At 40.7% G+C, this 21,923-nt stretch overlaps 1 protein-coding gene across 2 annotated transcripts in view; it reads left to right on the top strand.

The window, feature by feature from the left end:
- The first annotated feature begins 4,031 nt into the window (after window positions 1-4,031).
- The window catches only part of LOC121581300 (muscleblind-like protein 1), a 116,503-nt gene continuing 98,611 nt past the window's right edge, over window positions 4,032-21,923 (top strand). Inside the window, exons 1-2 of one of the 2 annotated variants that reach the window (XM_041896827.2) lie at window positions 4,032-4,230; window positions 4,498-4,648. The gene's annotated coding sequence lies outside the window, so the exon portion shown is untranslated. Of the gene's footprint in view, window positions 4,231-4,497; window positions 4,649-5,348; window positions 5,472-21,923 lie in introns of those variants that run through there. The other variant, XM_041896826.2, reaches the window with a different exon arrangement.

Genomic DNA, 21,923 nt, shown 5'->3' with positions numbered 1-21,923 from the left:
TGCTTCAACAAAGTACTGAGTAAAGGGTCTGAATACTTATGTAAATGCAATATTTCAGTTTGTTATTTTTAATACATTTGCTAAAAATTCTAAAAAACGTTTTGCTTTGTCATTATAAGGTATTGATGAGGGAAAAACGATTTAATCCATTTTAGAACAAGGCTGTAACGTAACAAAATGTGGAAAAAGTCAAAGGGTCTGAATACTTTCCAAATGCACTGTATGTACTTTCCAAGCAGAAGATATCTCCTTCAAATGTTGATATTTGGTTGCGTTCACAATTCAACATGATTTGATATGTTGTATTCGCGTCTCAAAAAAACAAAGTAGAAGAATAGCACTAAATCAAATCAAACTTGAAATGCACTGCAAATAAATGTGATTTGATTTAGTCCTATTCTTCAGCTTTGATTTTTGGTTGAGATGGAGAAAACATATTAATAACTTGTTGGCCTAGATTAAATTTGAAATCAACCAACCATCCTTCATATACAAGAGAATATACATAGGTAAAAGTATATTATTAATATCATGGATTTGGCATCTGATTTATAGGGCTAATGGTAAATATTTCTAAACTTCAAAAAATCGATTAAACCATGGCTGAATGATAGTATACCTAGCAACACATTGAAATGATGGTGTCCTTTGTTGGGCAAATCAGATGTCAATGTAGCCTACATAAACCCAACCTCACTCCGTAATATTTACTGATTTCCGATGTGCAATTTGAAGCAATTTGAAGGCACGTCCATAAGGCTAGGGGAAGCGACAGTAGCTTTCCCTAAATTAAATTGAATTGCCAAAAATATATAGCCTAATTATCTTACTCCTGTCTATACAGAAATAAATAAAATAATTAAAAATAGGCTACTACACAAGAAAGCATGATTTGGCAACAGAGGCTTATTATCGTCTTTAAAAAAGAGCTGTGGATTGTTTTAAATCGCATAGCCTACAGTCAGAAGGGCCCGCAAGTTGGGCAGATCGCAAATATCAAATAGATGATTGTTGAGTTGTGACTGTCAGTGAAAAGCAGAAAGACCCAGCCAGGCATAATTACAATATTTAAAAATACAATCGCGGAAAAACAGTTTGGAAAACAAATGGCTATTGCTGTAAAGAGAAGACAATGAAAAGACTCCATTAGCCATATCCCCGGTGAGTGCATATTCAATGTCTTAATCATTGGGTCAGTGCCACTTTTGTTTGTTTTTGGACAATAATTTCCTCCTCCAGGTTAGATGGACGTCATATTGTACTTGTGTCTCCCCTTTTCGTAGGCCTAATATATAGATCAGACCATAGCTATGAGAAGTAGTTTGGGGGTGGGGGTGCTGCGATTTTTTTCTCCATGTTTTTTTACCTGAAGAGTTTATATTGGTCTGCTAATACAGGACTAGTAAAGGCCCAGTGCACTACCTTTGTGATTTTAAAAAAATACATTTATTTGAGTGTTTACCTGTATTTGTAACTTGAGTCTGATAATTATCTGTACAAAAATACTTCCCTAATATATGTTTTCCAATTTCTTGAAATACTTAGCAAATACAACTTATTTCTATGTGAAAACTGAAATGGTCTATTTATTCCTTATCCATTTTAGTAGACACTCTTATCCAGAGCAACTTGAATCCTGCAATATACTGTTCTTAATAATACAACTACCTATTTTGCCAAAGCAGAGGTGCTGAAGAAAAACAATTGCCCGCGCTACAAACGTCTATATCGGTCTGCTAATACTAGTAAAGGTACTACTGTTGTGAGAGTTTTTTGTTGTTGTTGTAAAAACTGTTTTCCCCCTTTTTTTGGTTGATTTTTCAGACAACATCTGATCTGTTTGTCAGTGTCAGCAGAGTAGTATACCCTGTAATTTTTGTTAAGTCTCCAGTCATATAAAGTGTAGTAGAATTGCATGAAATGTGTTTATAAAAGGCCAACATTTTCCTGGGCCTACTCTAAGCCACTATGCACTGCATAGAACAGTATTTTTTGTGAACATTGATTGAGTTATATTATTAGCCTAAATTATGACTATCCAACCTAATCATCAAATTAGGAATAGTAGGCTATCTTACATAAGTCTGCAAATGTGAGGAAGCATGGAATGCTTTATTATAAAGGTGCATTTTTATGGTGAAAATGTGCTTCCCCAAACTTGAAACCCATGCACCGCCAACAAGATGAGTAACGAACAGCAAAATCACTAGCCTATGTCAATCTACTATCCCCCATAGTAGAAACATTTACCCATTCTATTGGTCAGCTTGTTCTGTGTGAGAAAGAAATAGCCTATTCCAAACAGACTCTGGGACAGTTGGGGGACGATAGATCCCAAATTCATACAACCAGTAGGTCTAGGTTACAGCCCCAAAATGTTAAAAAGCATTGAGGCTCATGCAACATATCAGAACGTTTAGCATAAAATGTTGATAAACTATTATTTCTTCACATTATAAGCACAGCAATGTGCACAGGGGAGTAGGCTATGCGCGAATGTTTGTTCCATAATGCAATTAGCAGCAAAACACCAATGTGAGCGGTTTCATGTGACCGAGATATAATATCCGTTAGAAATGTAGAAATTGCTAATAATATTATAAATCTATGACTAGAATTGTGCCTTTGGCTACTGGACAATGAAAGAAAGTTGATTTGAAAACCAATAGAAGATGAGAGGAAAAAGGCTACTTGTTCAGTGGCATATGAAAGGCCTGCACGTTTGGTTGGATTTTGTCTAAGCTACTTTGAAGCAAGGTAGCCTAAGACATGCCTCATAATATGTAGTAAAACGTTCAGGTTTCGAACAATTAAGTATAATGTTTTCAAAATGAATAGGCATACTGCCTCCATCTCATTGCAAAGTGGTGTGTGACACTCTAAAGCCTGCTTAGTTGCTTATGCACTTGAATGGCGAATGGGAAGCGCGTTTCAATTACCAGTTGAGAAATAAAAATAGCAGCTCTTTTTAATCGTGGCCATTGTATATTTATTTTTTTACACGCGATTGCCTTTAGAATTGTTGAGCAATGATTGGGCTTGTTAAAGTATGTTTCAGTCCCGCAGCAACAAACAGCTGTTTTAGCTGTATCAGCAGCTCTTGCGCTAAATTGACTGGTATTTCAATTAATGAATAACCTAAAATGCATTATTTCGCAATGGGATTTTTTTTTTCTTGACCCGGACAATTGGCAGTTGGCAATTTTATAGGCTTTTCACTTTTTGTATTGGTCAAAAGTCGGCTATTACCAGCTAACGGAAACCCTGATAGAGGTAGGCATCTGGATGGTAGACTTGTTCTCACTGAAGTGCATTATCCCTTATATACCAGTAGGAGTCACTGTTCAGGCAGAAATGATTCAAACAACCATTTTACTATCAACATTGAAACAAGGTCAAATAATATAGGATAAAAAATAAGTCCTATATGGAAGGGAAACAGAATGTTTTTCATCTGTAGCCCCATGAAATCAGCCAAAACAAGCTTAATAACTCAATGCATGCACACATTCCTACTGAATATGCATTCACCTGTATTGTGAATAGACCTAGGCTACATCTTGATTTACCAAGTTTATCAACAGAGATTTACTATTCAAATAAATGATAACCATTATGTTGTTATCTAGTTAGATAGGTAAAAACAATGTCAAATTGATTGTATTATAATTGATTGTATAAATGGAGACAGGTTAGAACAGTAATTGTTTACACACACATGTGAAATGTGAAAAATTGGTAGATATAGCGTTTTGGAAATACACTATTAATCTCTTCCCTGGTCCAACACCCCCCCCCCCCCTCTCTCTCTGTCTACCTCTCCCTCTCTTCCCCTCTCTCCCCCTCTTTCTTGGCGTAGCCCGGTCGGAATGCAGCAGCGGCCTCTTGCAGACGGCAGCGTTCAGGGAACCTAAAAAGGGAAGGAGTCTCACTCTGGGTTCTTGGCAGCAGTAGGAAGTAGCAGGCAGGCAGGCAGCATGCTAAATTAGGCTAAGTCTCATTGACTTCCACTCCCCAGAGCCCTGAAGGCAGCCCTAAGGAAGGAAGGCCGCACTAGAGGCCCTTATTGCCTGCTGCGCTACTGTGTCTCTGAGAGTTCCTGAAGAACCTCAGTCCCTGTGAAGGAGCTAAGGGTAGTTCAGTTGTATCTGGATAGAGGAGTGTTGTACTTTTGAAGGGGTGTTTTGGGATTTTTTTGGGATGCCTGTTCACAGACCTGACTAGAGCAAGGTAAACATGATCGCTAAGATTCTGAATGTAGATTTGATTTGACTTGTTGGTTGAATATTAACTAGACGTCCTATTTGTTCACACTAATCGTGTAGTTATAGCACTTTAGAAAAAGCTCTCTCTGTCTCTCTCTCTTTTTCTATCGTTCTCTCTTCTTCCGTCTGTCTGTCTGTCTGTCTGTCTGTCTGTCTGTCTGTCTGTCTGTCTGTCTGTCTGTCTGTCTGTCCTCTCGCCTGCTCTCTCTCTCTGTCTCTCCATTGGCGGCAGGTGGGGATGTGCTGAGTGCTGCTCTCCTCTCAATATTGACTCCAGAAGGCCAGTCTGTCTCCTGTCTCTACCACTGTGACAGATTGACTGATGTGGCACTGAAGGTCTGATATACAAATGCACTCAGAATCCTTCTGAACAGGAACTTGGGGTAAGTGAAACCTTCTGCTAGTGCACCTGATACTGTAGGGGGGGTATGGTGACCTAAGCATCCCCTTCTGTTTCTGTGCTCCTAAACAGAACCACTACCACACCCCACTTCCTGTTTCGAATTGTTTCACTCCTTATCTGTAATGCTGCAAACTGGTCACATGTCAGAGTGACTTCCTCTTTTCACACACACACACACACACACACACACACACTGACTGCTGTGAGGGAGAGAGAGAGAGAGCGAGAGAGAGACAGAGAGAGAGAGGAAGAAAGAGAGAGAGAGAGAGAGAGGGGAGAGAGAGGGGGAGAAGTGAGAGGTGGGGGAGAGGAAGTGAAATAAAAAAGAGAAATAGGGAGGACAGGGCAGGGAGAAACAATTAAGCGTTACCATGTTTGGCAGCACATAATGTAAGCAAAAGATGCAAATGAGATAAGGGCAGGTTGCCATGGCAACCCGCTTGTCGGAACGGACGTGGTGTGATTCGGCCGCTCGCCAGGCAGAAGGCGCTGTTGGGAGAGAGGGAAAGCGCGAGAGAGAGAGCGAGAGGGGGAGGGAGGTGGAGTGAGAGCGAGAGAGAGAGGGGGAAGGAGGTGGAGTGACAGCGATAGAAAGAGAGAGAGGAGGGAGAGAAAAAAGATAGAGAGAGCGGTGGGGTGAGAAAGATAGAGAGAGTAAGTAGAGAGAGAGAAAAAACAGTTAGAAAGAGCAAGAGAGAAGAGAGGAGGGCAGTTTAACCCACAATGCATTGTGGTACGTTGTGACTCGGTTGAAGTGTTGTCACTCAGCCCCAGTGTCACGTCAGCGTTCTACAGACATACAGGTAAGACGGCACAGACACGGGACTTAAGGGCCACCTCTCTTTAGGATGAGGATAACCTCATAAACCTATAAATATATTGGATTTAAGCTATTATATTTACTTTGATTTGACTTTACTGTCATACTTTTCTCTATGTAAAACTATAATAAATATGACAAATTAATGAACTGTTACACGCGACTTCCATACAGTGCAGACAATACGATACACTTTAATTCTGGTTTACATTGTGAACATTTTCTAAAGATAACATTTGTAAGTGCCTCATTCAGTAGCGACTTCATGCAGAACTTGTTTTATTTTTATGTATTTTGTTTTAACTTTACTACTGCAAGGGCTGTCAGCATCTCCACTCTTCCTTTTGTGTGAGTGTTTATGAGTGTGAATGATTGAGGTGGAGATGGTGACATTTTGAAATTGTTTGCAACTATTTCCCTGCAACCTGCCTGAATATAGTAGCACACTGCACAGCCAACTGAAAAATCTCTTTACACAGGGTGTTTCCATTCACTTTCATATAATCTCCCTAGATAAGGCTGGAGTTAAGAGATATGCTACTGCATACACAGTGTGGAGTCAGCTAGGGACACTATGCCCTCTGTTTCCTAAGTCTGTAACCGTTAGAATTGCACCTGCTTCTCCTATCTGCGTCAGAGTCGAGAGAGAGCCATAGAAAATGGCGCGCTGAGGGACAACTTTATCTTCATACACCAGCAAGGCAGTTATTGCTGTAAGATGCATGATATGCTTTTTAAAAAAGTATTATTTGAGAATGTTTATTAAAATTCTTTGAGAACGTTTTTAAATGGTTTCCACTAGTTAAGCAATTGAAGTTTGCTTATTTATTTATTTTTACTCCCAAGTTTGTCTTGTAGTTTGACTTCATCAGCCTCTTTACATTTACCTTTGATTAACTTTGTCCAAGTTGACAAGCCAGCCGAATCACTCAAGACTGCAATCAAAAGGGGTGTTACCACACAGAATGAACGAGGAACCATTTTAGTCTCAGCAGTTATATCTCATCTCCATTCTGCTGTCTCATAACCTCCCATCGACGAAACGTTGTGAAATGGCTGACGTTGAATGTAGCTCTCTCTGCGCTTCCAGCCTGTCAGCGATGCTGTGTGCCATGCTATATATTTGTGGGTGATGCCCTGTAATGGTGGTGTAATGTGTGTGTGCGCATGTGTGTGTGATAGCTGGGCCATCAGGGCTTGGCATATAAAAGGTTTGGGACATTTCAGCGAGTTCACATCAGCGAGCCAGTGTAATTTACAGAAGGCTGGGAAATAGCAGGGCGCTGAGCAGAGCAGAGGGAGACACTCAACGTTTTCACCACAAGAAAGAAAGAAAGAAAGAAAGAAAGAGGAGAAAGAAAGAAAGAAAGAAAGAAAGAAAGAAAGAAAGAAAGAAAGAAAGAAAGAAAGAAAGAAAGAAAGAAAGAAAGAAAGAAAGAAAGAAAGAAAGAAAGAAAGAAAGAAAGAAAAAAAAAAAAAAAAAAAAAAAAAAAATCCTATATTCAGTGCCTTCAGAAAGTATTCTCACCCCTTGACTTTTTCCAAATATTGTTGTGTTAGAGCCTGAATTTCAAATGGATTAAATTGAGATTTTGTGTCACTGGCCTACACACAATACCCCATAATGTTTTTGTTTTTTTGGTACAAATTAAGAAAGAATGTAAAGCTGAAATGTCTTGAGTCAATAAGCATTAAACCTAAATATAAGTCTAAATATAATTTGAAATCAACCAACTTCATATACAAAACAATATCCAAAAGGTAAAAGTGTATTATTAATTTAATGAATTTGAAATCCTATTTATAGGGCTAATGGTAATTATTTCTAAACTTCCAAAGTTCCAATTAAACATCCACTCAAACATGAATGATAGTATACCTAGCTACACATTGAAATTATGGTGTCCTTTGTTGGGCAAATCAGATGTCAATGTAGCCTACAGTGGGGGAAAAAAAGTATTTAGTCAGCCACCAATTGTGCAAGTTCTCCCACTTAAAAAGATGAGAGAGGCCTGTAATTTTCATCATAGGTACACGTCAACTATGACAGACAAAATGAGAAAAGAAAATCCAGAAAATCACATTGTAGGATTTTTAATGAATTTATTTGCAAATTATGGTGGAAAATAAGTATTTGGTCAATAACAAAAGTTTCTCAATACTTTGTTATGTACCCTTTGTTGGCAATGACACAGGTCAAACGTTTTCTGTAAGTCTTCACAAGGTTTTCACACACTGTTGCTGGTATTTTGGCCCATTCCTCCATGCAGATCTCCTCTAGAGCAGTGATGTTTTGGGGCTGTCGCTGGGCAACACGGACTTTCAACTCCCTCCAAAGATTTTCTATGGGGTTGAGATCTGGAGACTGGCTAGGCCACTCCAGGACCTTAAAAATGCTTCTTACGAAGCCACTCCTTCGTTGCCCGGGCGGTGTGTTTGGGATCATTGTCATGCTAAAAGACCCAGCCACGTTTCATCTTCAATGCCCTTGCTGATGGAAGGAGGTTTTCACTCAAAATCTCACGATACATGGCCCCATTCATTCTTTCCTTTACACGGATCAGTCGTCCTGGTCCCTTTGCAGAAAAACAACCCCAAAGCATGATGTTTCCACCCCCATGCTTCACAGTAGGTATGGTGTTCTTTGGATGCAACTCAGCATTCTTTGTCCTCCAAACACGACGAGTTGAGTTTTTACCAAAAAGTTCTATTTTGGTTTCATCTGACCATATGACATTCTCCCAATCCTCTTCTGGATCATCCAAATGCACTCTAGCAAACTTCAGACGGGCCTGGACATGTACTGGCTTAAGCAGGGGGGACACGTCTCGCACTGCAGGATTTGAGTCCCTGGCGGCGTAGTGTGTTACTGATGGTAGGCTTTGTTACTTTGGTCCCAGCTCTCTGCAGGTCATTCACTAGGTCCCCCCGTGTGGTTCTGGGATTTTTGCTCACCGTTCTTGTGATCATTTTGACCCCCACGGGTGAGATCTTGCGTGGAGCCCCAGATCGAAGGGAGATTATCAGTGGTCTTGTATGTCTTCCATTTCCTAATAATTGCTCCCACAGTTGATTTCTTCAAACCAAGCTGCTTACCTATTGCAGATTCAGTCTTCCCAGCCTGGTGCAGGTCTACAATTTTGTTTCTGGTGTCCTTTGACAGCTCTTTGGTCTTGGCCATAGTGGAGTTTGGAGTGTGACTGTTTGAGGTTGTGGACAGGTGTCTTTTATACTGATAACAAGTTCAAACAGGTGCCATTAATACAGGTAACGAGTGGAGGACAGAGGAGCCTCTTAAAGAAGAAGTTACAGGTCTGTGAGAGCCAGAAATCTTGCTTGTTTGTAGGTGACCAAATACTTATTTTCCACCATAATTTGCAAATAAATTCATAAAAAATCCTACAATGTGATTTTCTGGATTTTTTTTCTTCTCAATTTGTCTGTCATAGTTGACGTGTACCTATGATGAAAATTACAGGCCTCTCTCATCTTTTTAAGTGGGAGAACTTGCACAATTGGTGGTTGACTAAATACTTTTTTTTCCCCACTGTACATAAACCCAACCTCACTTCGAATTTACTTTCACATACAGCTTGTGTAAGAAAAGTTAGCGGAGTTACTTTCAACTATTCAATGTTATTTAGGTAGTCTACGCAAATAACTATGGAAGCTGATTAATGTCTAAATGGGTCGACATGATAGCTCAGCTGAAACGAACACAGCTTTTTTAATTTGATATATTTTTATACATTTTTATTAACCCATCTTTGGTGGACACATATCTTTTTAGTTTTTCACAGCTTTTCTGCTACATATACATACATTTTACATAGACATTTTACATATACATTTTACATACACACTGCTTGTTTCTAAGGCTAAGCAGGGTACATAGAGGTAGGCATCTGGATGATAGACTCATTCTCACTGAAGTGGATTACCCCTTATATACCAGTAGGAGTCACTGTTCAGGCAGAAATCATTGTAATGTGGCTTCACATTTTATTTCAATATACCTCTTTATTGAGGTTGATCGCATGACGTTGAATCAATTACGTTTATTCAAACATACCATTTTTCTATCAACATTTAAACAAGGTCAAATAAAATATTTCTAATGAAATCTAAAATTCAACATAATTTCAACCACCCAATATATATATTGAATATAGGATGAACAATTTTGAATTTTCAACATAATTTCAACTAGGGATGGGCACGGTTATTTGAATATCCGAACGGACGTTAGTATTCGAATACTTGCAAGAGTATTCATTGAAATAAAAAAATGATCATAGGCCTATTTTATCAATTAAATGAAATTATATATGTGACATTGTTACACACAAGGATATACCGTGACATTTAAAAATCGTAATAGAATTGTTTTTGAATATAGTGTTTATGACGTGCACCCCATAAAAAGACATACCGTATACTGCCCTAAAAAGGCAAAACGCATTAAAAGGGAAACTGAGAAAAATGGCTTTAAAGAGTTTTGCTAGCCAAATATGTTGTAGGTAGATAAGTGATAATGCACTGATGTATCATCTTATTATGAAGTAATTTGTATGCATATCAACCATGACCACTGATTTGACTTATGACCCCTAAAATACAGACAATGCACTTTGTATGACCTTAAACAACTATATGGGTAATGTAAAGGCAATGTGCAGTATCCACAATCTAAATGTGTTTATCCAACTTTCTTGTTGTTTTTCTGTTTGATGGAAACAGTATGAGAGTTCTAACTACATTCCAACTGCATTTAATTGTTTTATGTAGTTATGTTTTCATGTTTTGAATGTTGTATTGTAGTAACCCTCAAGCATTTTTTCGCCATTGGGTAAGGACTATTTAATCACGCAGAATATTTGGCTTTGTGCAGTATCTACATGTGTTCATCCAATTTTCTTATTGTTTTTCTGTTTGACTTTGTATGGTCATTTATTAGACTTAGGGGTCATAGGTCAAATCATGGATGATACACAAAAAAAATACTTCATAATAAGATAATACATCAGTGCATTATCACTTATCTACCTACAACATATTTGGCTGGACAGCAAATACACTTTAAACACAATTTCTCTGTTTCACTGTTTGCGTAGTTACTGCTCTTTGCCTTTGTATGTTCTCCCGAGTGGCGCAGTGGTCTAAGGCACTGCATCGCAGTGCTAGCTGTACAACTAGAGATCATGGTTCGAATCCAGGCTCTGCTGTAGCTGTCCACAACCGGGAGACCAATGGGGCGGCGCACAATTGGCCCAGGGTAGGGGAGGGAATGGCCGGCAGGGAGGTAGCTCAGTTGGTAGAGCATGGCGTTTACAACGCCAGGGTTGTGGGTTCGTTTCCCACGGGGGGCCAGTATGAAAAATAATAATGTATGCACTAACTGTAAGTCGCTCTGGATAAGAGCGTCTGCTAAATGACGTAAATGTATGGCAGAGCAGGTAACTGCAGTCAAAACATGGTGGAACAAAGCCAAAGTGCAGTAACTTCAGTTACTGCTGTTTGCCTTGGTTTTCACTTAGATTTTATAGTTACTGCAATTTTCACACTCCATTTTCTCTGAAATGGAACAGAATTAAACCAGGACACTTTATCACAAGATAAAACACATACTACAAAGCCTGATTTCAGTCTTAACAAAATGTTGACTAAAAGTCTAGTTATTACATTTTGCCTTTGTAGGTCAGTATAGCCTACACACGTTTTATGCATGTCGTTTGTTGTTATTGTCGGCCACTAAAAGTGGTGCGCACTACAGTCAGAGGCTCCATGTGTAACAACGGGAAGTCGGAGATCTCTAATCAATACAAAATGGAATTAAAATTACGTAATTAAGTTAGCTAAATGAGAAGGAGTAGGCTACAACAAGCAACCGACAAGTAGGCTGTTGTGTATCCTGAATAGAGTTGTAACATTAGACAAGGACAGAGAGCGCAGCAGAATAGCCTCAACTACCCTAGCTTGGCGGATGCGGTTGATTGAGACACAGCCCATGCAAAAAAAAAACATATCTCTAGCTTAAACAGACAGATTTAGATTGGGATGCTAATTAGATTTCCACGGGGGTGCTGACATCGACTCTAGGGGGATTTAAATGTAGAGAAATGTACTCTGTGGTTGTGACATAGAGAAGGGATTGAGTGCTGAGAGAAAATGGCCTCAATCAAAAGAGAGAGAGAGAGAGAGAGAGAGAGAGAGAGAGAGAGAGAGAGAGAGAGAGAGAGAGAGAGAGAGAGAGAGAGAGAGAGAGAGAGAGAGAGAGAGAGAGAGAGAGAGAGAGAGAGAGAGAGAGAGAGAGAGAGAACGAACGAAGTACTGGCGCGATGCAAGCAGAGGGAGAGGGAAATTCCATGTCAGTGTCTGAAGAGTATTTTAGTATTTAGTATTTTATTACGATCTCCATTCCTGGGGTCCAAATAGGAACAAAACACATCACAACAAAACAATAGTCTACATCATAAATAAAACAATACATCACACAATACATTGTGCACTATACAAATGTACACTGCTCAACCATTACAAATGTACAATATAAAATGTACAATATTACAACAATACAATATTATGAAGCGTTTCGCAGCGAGCCCAGATCTGAGTGAGAGTTTCTAGTGCTGCTTCTCCAATAAGGAGCCAGAGCAGCATCAATCACCCTGCTCCTCCATTACAGGTCAAAGCATACTATTCCTCCAATCTGGGTCAGAGTGACCTCGCCTGCAGTGACCAATACGCTTTCAACGGACCCATACGGGGCCCCAGTTTCTCATCTAGAGCAGAGAATCATATCAAAGCTAATTAAAAGCAGCCATTTTGACTCAAACATGAATGGATCTGTTTCCATGTGTGGTGTGTGATCATTTTCCATGTGTGTGAGCAGTAATGGGGAAAACTGATGTCCATCAAAGTTAAAACTTTGTGCAGTTGGAACTAGATAGCACTGGCTCAGAAAAAGCTCTCAAGTCTCTCATTTCAGTCCGAAATTACAAACTTTTGGCACAAAGTCTGTGCTAGGAGCTAGTATGCAGCCTTCTCTCGCTCTTCGTTGGTAGAGACAGAGAGAGACGTAAAACACCAAATAATGCATGCAGAGCAGAATTAGGCCAATACCCGCTAATTATTAAAATCCAGAAAAGAGCCGCTAAATTCTATAACCACTTAAAAGGAAGCAATTCCCAAACCTTCCATAACAAAGCCATCACCTACAGAGAGATGAACTTGGAGAAGAGTCCCCTAAGTAAGCTGGTCCTGGGGCTCTGTTCACAAACACAAACAGACCCCACACAGCCCCAGGACAACAACAACAACAACAACACAATTAGACCCAACCAAATCATGAGAAAACAAAAAGAGAATTACTTGACACATTGGAAAGAACAAACAAAAAAACTGAGCAAACTAGAATGCTATTTGGCCCTAAACAGAGAGTACACAGTGGCAGAATACCTGATCACTGTGACTGACCCAAACTTAAGGAAAGCTTTGACTATGTACAGACTCAGTGAGCATAGCCTTGCTATTGAGAAAGGCCGCCGTAGGCAGACCTGGCTCTTAAGAGAAGACAGGATATGTGCACACTGCCCACAAAATGAGGTGGAAACTGAGCTGCACTTCCTAACCTCCTGCCAAATGTATGACCATATTAGAGACACATATTTCCCTCAGATTACAGCGATCCACAAAGCATTCGAAAACAAACCCAATTTTGATAAACTCCCTTATCTACTGCGTGAAAAACCACAGTGTGCCATCACAGCTGCAAGATTTGTGACCTGTTGCCACAAGAAAAGGGCAACCAGTGAAGAACAAACACCATTGTAAATACAACCCATATTTATGTTTATTTATTTTCCCATTTGTACTTTCTCTTTGCACATTGTTACAACACTGTATATATACATAATATGACATTTGAAATGTCTTTATTCTTTTGAAACTTCTGAGTGTAATGTTTACTGTTAATATTTATTGTTTATTTCACTTTTGTTTACTATCTACTTCACTTGCTTTGGCAATGTAAACATACGTTTCCCATGCCAATAAAGCCCTTAAATTGAAATTGAAATTGAGAGAGAGAGAGAGAGAGAGAGAGAGAGAGAGAGAGAGAGAGAGAGAGAGAGAGAGAGAAAGATGCAGAGATAGAGAGACAGAATTGAGAAAGGAAGCTAGACCAAGAGAAAGAGAAGAGGGAAGGAAATCAAGAATGAGAGAGAAAGAAAGACCAAGATAGTGCTTTGAAGTGTTTGCAGAGTTGAACCCAGTTAGTCCTGTAGCTGTAGCTGTCAGAGATTGTCACCCTGGGTTTAGGCCAAGCCGTGTAAATTAGAGGTGTCTTATCACCCTGGTTAGACAGGCCTACACCGCTCTGCGCCGATCTGCTGCTAACAGACAAAGCTCATCACATCACCCAAGAGAGAAAGGGAGAGAGAGGGAGGGGTAGGGGGACAGAAAGAAAGAGAGAGAGAGAGAGAGAGATGTGGAGCAGAGAGAGAGAGTGAGGGTTGATGGGGGACAGAGCGAGTGAAGGGGGACAGGAGTCACAGAGGAGGGGGACAGAGAGAAAGCGAGAGAGGGGGCAGAGAAAGAAGAGAGCGATAGCGTGCTGGGAAACCTGTAGTGCACAGGTGCACTGCAATTAAATGAGTGACATTTCATTGAGATACTGTAGGTGATGAAACGATGGATGGTTGGTTCAACTGTTTTTAGAACTAAGCGTTACACCATAGATGTTCCAGTGAAGCCTATGTAAAGGGCAGCCGGTTGCAACATCTCCACTGACCTCACATACTCTCCATGGGCATAGAATTAGCCTTGGACCCAACCCTGTGGCTGTGGCCTCCCTCCCTCTCAACCTGGACTCTCTCCCTGCCCTGACCAGTAAACTATCCGTTAGCTTTGGGTTGGTTGCTGGGAGCTGTGTGATGGTTTCTCATGGTTGTCATGCATTTGAGCTGATGGTTTCTCCAGGCCAGGCTTTCTCTTTCGCTTCCTCTCTCTCTTTCTCTCTTGTATTGTGCCCTTGGGATGTTGCCTTTCTAGTCGGTACACTGTATATGTATGCTGTGTGTTGGTTTCTTTGGTTGGTAAAATATTGTATTATTAAATATTAAAGAATTAAACATCTCACTACAAGCTTCAGTCATACAAAAGCTACTTAAACCCGAACCGGTCCTACAGTAGATTAGAAAGAATGGCTCACCCTTTGTTCAAAATTGCCTTTTTGTTTTCATCCTGATTACAACCTTTCATTTTCTGAATCTTTGTTCAAAATGAATCTTTGTTCAAAGTATCGCCTTTTCTAAAACAACCCATACAAAGCTGGTTACAATTTCAATGTCATCCTCTTGAAAAGCCAGAACAAATATTACAACAAAAATTATGGTTAGACTCAAATATACTGATTGATCAAAATAAAAACATTATGTATGGAAAACATTTATGATATTATGAATAGGAATGGTGAAGGTATGTCACACATGCAGCTATCAAAAACATATGGGAATGTTTGCTCTATCCAAAGTTATAAACCACTGATTGCAGTTGTTTGTCTGCCATATACAGTGAGGGAAAAAAGTATTTGATCCCCTGCTGATTTTGTACGTTTGCCCACTGACAAAGACATGATCAGTCTATCATTTTAATGGTAGGTTTATTTGAACAGTGGGAGACAGAATAACAACAAAAAAATCCAGAAAAACGCATGTCAAAAATGTTATGAATTGATTTGCATTTTAATGAGGGAAATAAGTATTTGACCCCTCTGCAAAACATGACTTAGTACTTGGTGGCAAAACCCTTGTTGACAATCACAGAGGTCAGATGTTTCTTTCTTGTAGTTGGCCACCAGGTTTGCACACATCTCAGGAGGGATTTTGTTCCACTCTTCTTTGCAGATCTTCTCCAAGTCATTAAGGTTTCGAGGCTGACGTTTGGCAACTCGAACTTTCAGCTCCCTCCACAGATTTTCTATGGGATTAAGGTCTGGAGACTGGCTAGGCCACTCCAGGACCTTAATGTGCTTCTTCTTGAGCCACTCCTTTGTTGCCTTGGCCGTGTGTTTTGGGTCATTGTCATGCTGGAATACCCATCCACGACCCATTTTCAATGCCCTGGCTGAGGGAAGGAGGTTCTCACCCAAGATTTGACGGTACATGGCCCCGTCCATCGTCCCTTTGATGCGGTGAAGTTGTCCTGTCGCCTTAGCAGAAAAACACCCCCAAAGCATAATGTTTCCACCTCCATGTTTGACGGTGGGGATGGTGTTCTTGGGGTCATAGGCAGAATTCCTCCTCCTCCTCCAAACACGGCGAGTTGAGTTGATGCCAAAGAGCTAGATTTTGGTCTCATCTGACCACAATACTTTCACCCAGTTCTCCTCTGAATCATTCAGATGTTCATTGGCAAACTTCAGACGGGCCTGTATATGTGCTTTCTTGAGCAGGGGGACCTTGCGGGCGCTGCAGGATTTCAGTCCTTCACGGCGTAGTGTGTTACCAATTGTTTTCTTGGTGACTATGGTCCCAGCTGCCTTGAGATCATTAACAAGATCCTTCGTGTATTTCTGGGCTGATTCCTCACCGTTCTCATGATCATTGCAACTCCACGAGGTGAGATCTTGCATGGAGCCCCAGGCCGAGGGAGATTGACAGTTATTTTGTGTTTCTTCCATTTGCGAATAATCACACCAACTGTTGTCACCTTCTCACCAAGCTGCTTGGCAATGGTCTTGTAGCCCATTCCAGCCTTGTGTAGGTCTACAATCTTGTCCCTGACATCCTTGGAGAGCTCTTTGGTCTTGGCCATGGTGGAGAGTTTGGAATCTGATTGATTGATTGCTTCTGTGGACAGGTGTCTTTTATACAGGTAACAAACTGAGATTAGGAGCACTCCCTTTAAGAGTGTACTCCTAATCTCAGCTCGTTACCTGTATAAAAAGACACCTGGGAGCCAGAAATCTTTCTGATTGAGATGGGGTCAAATACAGGTTTTTAGAAATGTTTGCAAATTTATTATAAATAAAAAACAGAAATACCTTATTTACATAAGTATTCAGACCCTTTGCTATGAGACTCGAAATTGAGCTCAGGTGCATCCTGTTTCCATTGATCATCCTTGAGATGTTTCTACAACTTGATTTGAGTCCACCTGTGGTAAATTCAATTGATTGGACATGATTTGAAAGGCACACACCTGTCTATATAAAACGTCCTACAGTTGACAGTGCATGTCAAAGTAAAAACCAAGCCATGAGGTCGAAGGAATTGTCCGTAGAACTCAGAGACAGGATTGTGTTGAGGCACAGATCTGGGGAATGGTACCAAAACATGTCTGCAGCATTGAAGGTCCCCAAGAACACAGTGGCCTCTATCATTCTTAAATGGAAGATATTTGGAACCACCAAGACTCTACCTAGAGCTGGCCGCCCAGCCAAACTGAGCAATCGGGGAAGAAGGGCCTTGGTCAGGAAGGTGATCAAGAACACAATGGTCACTCTGACAGAGCTCCAGAGTTCCTCTGTGGAGATGGGAGAACCTTCCAGAAGGACAACCATCTCTGCAGCACTCCACCAATCAGGCCTTTATGGTCCTCTGTAGCTCAGCTGGTAGAGCACGGCGCTTGTAACGCCAAGGTAGTGGGTTTGATCCCCGGGACCACCCATACACAAAAATGTATGCAAGCATGACTGTAAGTCGCTTTGGATAAAAGCGTCTGCTAAATGGCATATTATTATTATTATTATTATGGTAGAGTGGCCAGACAGAAGCCATTCCTCAATAAAAAAGGCACATAAGAGCCCGCTTGGAGTTTGCCAAAAGGCACCTAAAGGACTCTCAGACCATGAGAAACAAGAGTCTCTGGTCTGATGAAACTAGATTGAGCTCTTTGGCCTGAATGCCAAGCGTCACGTCTGGAGGAAACCTGGCACCATCCCTACGGTGAAGCATGGTGGTGGCAGCATCATGCGGTGGGGATGTTTTTCAGCGGCAGGGACTGGGAGACAAGTCAGGATCGAGGGAAAGATGAACAGAGCAAAGTACAGAGAGATCCTTGATGAAAACCTGCTCCGGAGCTCTCAGGACCTCAGACTGGGGCGAAGGTTCACCTTCCAACAGGAAAACGAACCTAAGCACACAGCCAAGACAATGCAGGAGTGGCTTCGGGAAAAGTCTCTGAATGTCCTTGAGTGGTCCAGCCAGAGCCCAGACTTGAACCCGATGGAACACATCTGGGGAGTCCTGAAAACAGCTGTGCAGCGACGCACCCAACCAACCTGGCAGAGCTTGAGAGGATCTGCAGGGAACATTGGAGAAACTTTCCAAATACAGGTGTGCGAAGCTTGTAGCATCATACCCAAGAAGACTCGAGGCTGTAATCGCTGCCAAAGGTGCTTCAACAAAGTACTTGGTAGATGGTCTGAATCCTTATGTAAATAGAATATTTCAATATAAAAACCTGTTTTTGCATTGTCATTATGGGGTATTGTGTGCAGAATGATGAGGGGAATAAAAAAAAAAAATTTTTTTAGAATAAGGCTGTAAAGTAACAAAATGTGGAAAAAGTCAAGTAGTCTGAAAACTTAGCTGAGAGTAGCTGAGGGGTGGGATTAAAAGCTCATGATCTGTAATAGTTAGGACCGGAAACACCATGTATCATGTATACCTGATATATCTGAGTACCATGTAATGTGTAATATCAAACTGTATTTCTGACATGTAATACTGTGTATAAAAGTACAATGTATGTACAATGTAGGAATAATGTACAGTACCAGTCAAAAGTTTGGACACAGCTACTCATTCAAGGGTTTTTCTTTATTTTTACTATTTTCTACATTGTAGAATAATAGTGAATTCATCAAAACTATGAAATAACACATTTGGAATCATGTAGTAACCAAAAAAAGTGTTAAACAACTCAAAATATATTTTATATTTGAGACTCTTCAAAGTAGCCACCCTTTGCCTTGATGACAGCTTTGCACACTCTTGGCATTCTCTCAACCAGCTTAATGAGGAATGATTTTCCAACAGTCTTAAAGGAGTTCCCACATATGCTGAGCAGTTGTATGCTGCTTTTCCTTCACTCTGCGGTCCAACTCATCCCAAACCATCTCAATTGGGTTGAGGTCGGGTGATTGTGGAGGCCAGGTCATCTGATGAAGCACTCAATCACTCCCTTCTTGGTCAAATAGCCCTTACACAGCCTGGAGGTGTGTTGGGTCATTGTCCTGTTGAAATTTTTTTTATAGAGTCCACTAAGCGCAAACCAGATGGGATGGCGTATCGCTGCAGAATGCTGTGGTAGCCATGCTGAATAAGTGTGCCTTGAATTCTAAATAAATCACAGACAGTGTCACCAGCAAAGCACCCCCACACCATCACACCTCCTCCTCTGTGCTTCACGGTGGGAATCACACATGCGGAGATCATCCGTTCACCTACTATGCGTCTCACAATTACACGGCGGTCGGAACCAAAAATCTCAAATTTGGACTCATCAGACCAAAGGACATATTTCCACCGGTCTAATGTTCATTGCTCGTGTTTCTTGGCCCAAGCAAGTCTTTCCTTCTTATTGGTGTCCTTTAGTAGTGGTGTCTTTGCAGCAATTTGACCATTAAGGCCTGATTCACGCAGTCTCCTCTGAACAGTTGATGTTGAGATGTGTCTGTTACTTGAACTCTGTGAAACATTTATTTGGGCTGCAATAACTCTAATGAACTTATCTTCTGCAGCAGAGGTAACTCTGGGTCTTCCTTTCCTGTGGCGGTCCTCATGAGAGCCAGTTTCATCTTAGCGCTTGATGGTTTTTGCGACTGCACTTGAAGAAACGTTCAAAGTTCTTGACATTTTCCGTATTGACTGACCTTCATGTCTTAAAGTAATGATGGACTGTCATTTCTCTTTGCTTATTTGTGCTGTTCTTGCCATAATATGGAATCTGTCTTTTACCAAATAGGGCTATCTTCTGTATACCACCCCTACCTTGTCACAACACAACTGATTGGCTCAAACGCATTAAGGAAAGAAATTCCACAAATTAACTTTTAACAAGGCACACCTGTTAATTGAAATGGGTTCCAGGTGACTACCTCATGAAGCTGGTTGAAAGAATGCCAAGAGTGTGCAAAGCTGTCATCAAAGCAAAGGGTGGCTACTTTGAAGAATTGTTTAAAACCTTTTTGTTATTACATGATTCCATGTTATTTCATTATTTTGAAGTCTTCACTATTATTCAATAATGTAGAAAATAGTAAAAATTAAGAAAAACCCTTGAATGAGTAGTTGTGTCCAAACTTTTTACTGGTTCTGTATATGTAACAAAATAGCTGTAAAAAAACAAAAATGTAAAACAAAGTTACTTTTGTCCTCCGAATAGAGTAGATGGGCCAATATTTATAAAAATAAAATAAAAATATAGCTGCGAGCAGCAATGAATGGGGTTCACAGGATAACAAAGCAAGCACTCTATCATTTAGGAATTGTCTTACTTTATGTGCAATCAGTGAAAGCATTAGCATGTTGATTTAAAACTCAGTTGGTACACTCCACATTAGCGTTCCAAAACACTTCAATACACTCTCACAGCTGTAATACAGTGCCTTGCAAAAGTATTCATCCCCCTTGGCGTTTTTCCTATTTTGTTGCATTACAACCTGTAATTTAAATGGATTTGTATTTCACGTAATGGGCATACACAAAATAGTCCAAGTTGGTGGTGAAATGAAAAAAATAACTAGTTTCAAAAAATTTGAAAAAATAAATAATGGTACAGTGGTGCATGCATATGTATTCACCCCCTTTGCTATGAAGCCCCTAAATAAGATCTGGTGCAACCAATTACCGTCAGAAGTCACATAATTAGTTAAAGTCCACCTGTGTGCAATCTAAGTGTCACATGATCTCAGTATATACAAACCTGTTCTGAAAGGCCTTAGAGTCTGCAACACCACTAAGCAAGGGGCACAACATTTTAGTCATTTAGCAGACGCTCTTATCCAGAGTGACTTACAGTTAGTGAGTGCATACATTTTTCATACTGGACCCCGTGGGAAACGAACCCACAACCCTGGTGTTGCAAGCGCCATGCTCTACCAACTGAGCTACACAGGGCCCCATAACCAAGCAAGCGGCACCATGAAGACCAAGGAGCTCTCCAAAAAGGTCAGGGACAAAGTTGTGGAGAAGTACAGATCAGGGTTGGGTTATAAAAAAATATCAGAAACTTTGAACATCCACGGAGCACCATTAAATCCATTATTAAAAAATGGAAAGAATATGGCACCACAACAAACCTGCCAAGAGAGGGCCGCCCACCAAATCTCACCGACCAGGCAAGGAGGGCATTAATCAGAGAGGCAACAAAGAGAGGAAAGAAAACCTTGAAGGAGCTGCAAAGCTCCACAGCGGAGATTAGAGTATCTGTCCATAGGACCACTTTAAGCCGTACACTCCACAGAGCTGGGCTTTACGGAAGAGTGGCCAGAAAGAATTCATTGCTTAAAGAAAAAAATAAGCAAACACGTTTGGTGTTCGCCAAAAGGCATGTGGGAGACTCCCCAAACATATGGAAGAAGGTACTCTGGTTAGATGAGACAAAAATTTAGCTTTTTGGCCATCAAGGAAAACGCTATGTCTGGCGCAAACCCAACACCTCTTATCACCACGAGAACACCATCCCCACAGTGAAGCATGGTGGTAGCAGCATCATGCTGCGGGGAGGTTCTTCCCATCGGCAGGGACTGGGAAACTGGTCAGAATTGAAGGAATGATGGATGGTGCTAAATATTAGGAAATTCTTGAGGGAAACCTGTTTCAGTCTTCCAGAGATTTGAGACTGGGACAGAGGTTCACCTTCCAGCAGGACAATGACCCTAAGCATACTGCTAAAGCAACACTTGAGTGGTTTAAGGGGAAACATTTAAATGTCTTGGAATAGCCTAGTCAAAGCCCAGACCTCAATCCAATTGAGAATATGTGGTATGACTTAAAGATTGCTGTACACCAGCGGAACCCATCCAACTTGAAGGAGCTGGAGCAGTTTTGCCTTGAAGAATGGACAAAAATCCCAGTGGCTAGATGTGCCAAGCTTAGAGACATACCCCAAGAGACTTGCAGCTGTAATTGCTGCAAAAGATGGCTCTACAAAGTATTGACTTTGGGGGGGGGGTGAATAGTTATGCACACTCAAGTTCTGTTCTTTTTGTCTGATTTCTTGTTTGTTTCACAATAAAAAATATTTAGCATCTTCAAAGTGGTAGGCATGTTGTGTAAATCAAATGATACAAACCCCCCCAAAAAAAATCCATTTTAATTCCAGGTTGTAAGGCAACAAAATAGGAAAAATGCCAAGGGGGTGAATACTTTCGCAAGCCACTGTATGCTGACTGCGCAAGCGCCAGGACTTCCGGTTTTACAGAATA

Source organism: Coregonus clupeaformis, chromosome 14 (genome assembly GCF_020615455.1).
Source record: "Coregonus clupeaformis isolate EN_2021a chromosome 14, ASM2061545v1, whole genome shotgun sequence".
Taxonomy (NCBI): Eukaryota; Metazoa; Chordata; class Actinopteri; order Salmoniformes; family Salmonidae; genus Coregonus; species Coregonus clupeaformis.
Note: the sequence above shows the minus strand (reverse complement) of the source record. Positions and strands in the feature narration are given on the sequence as shown.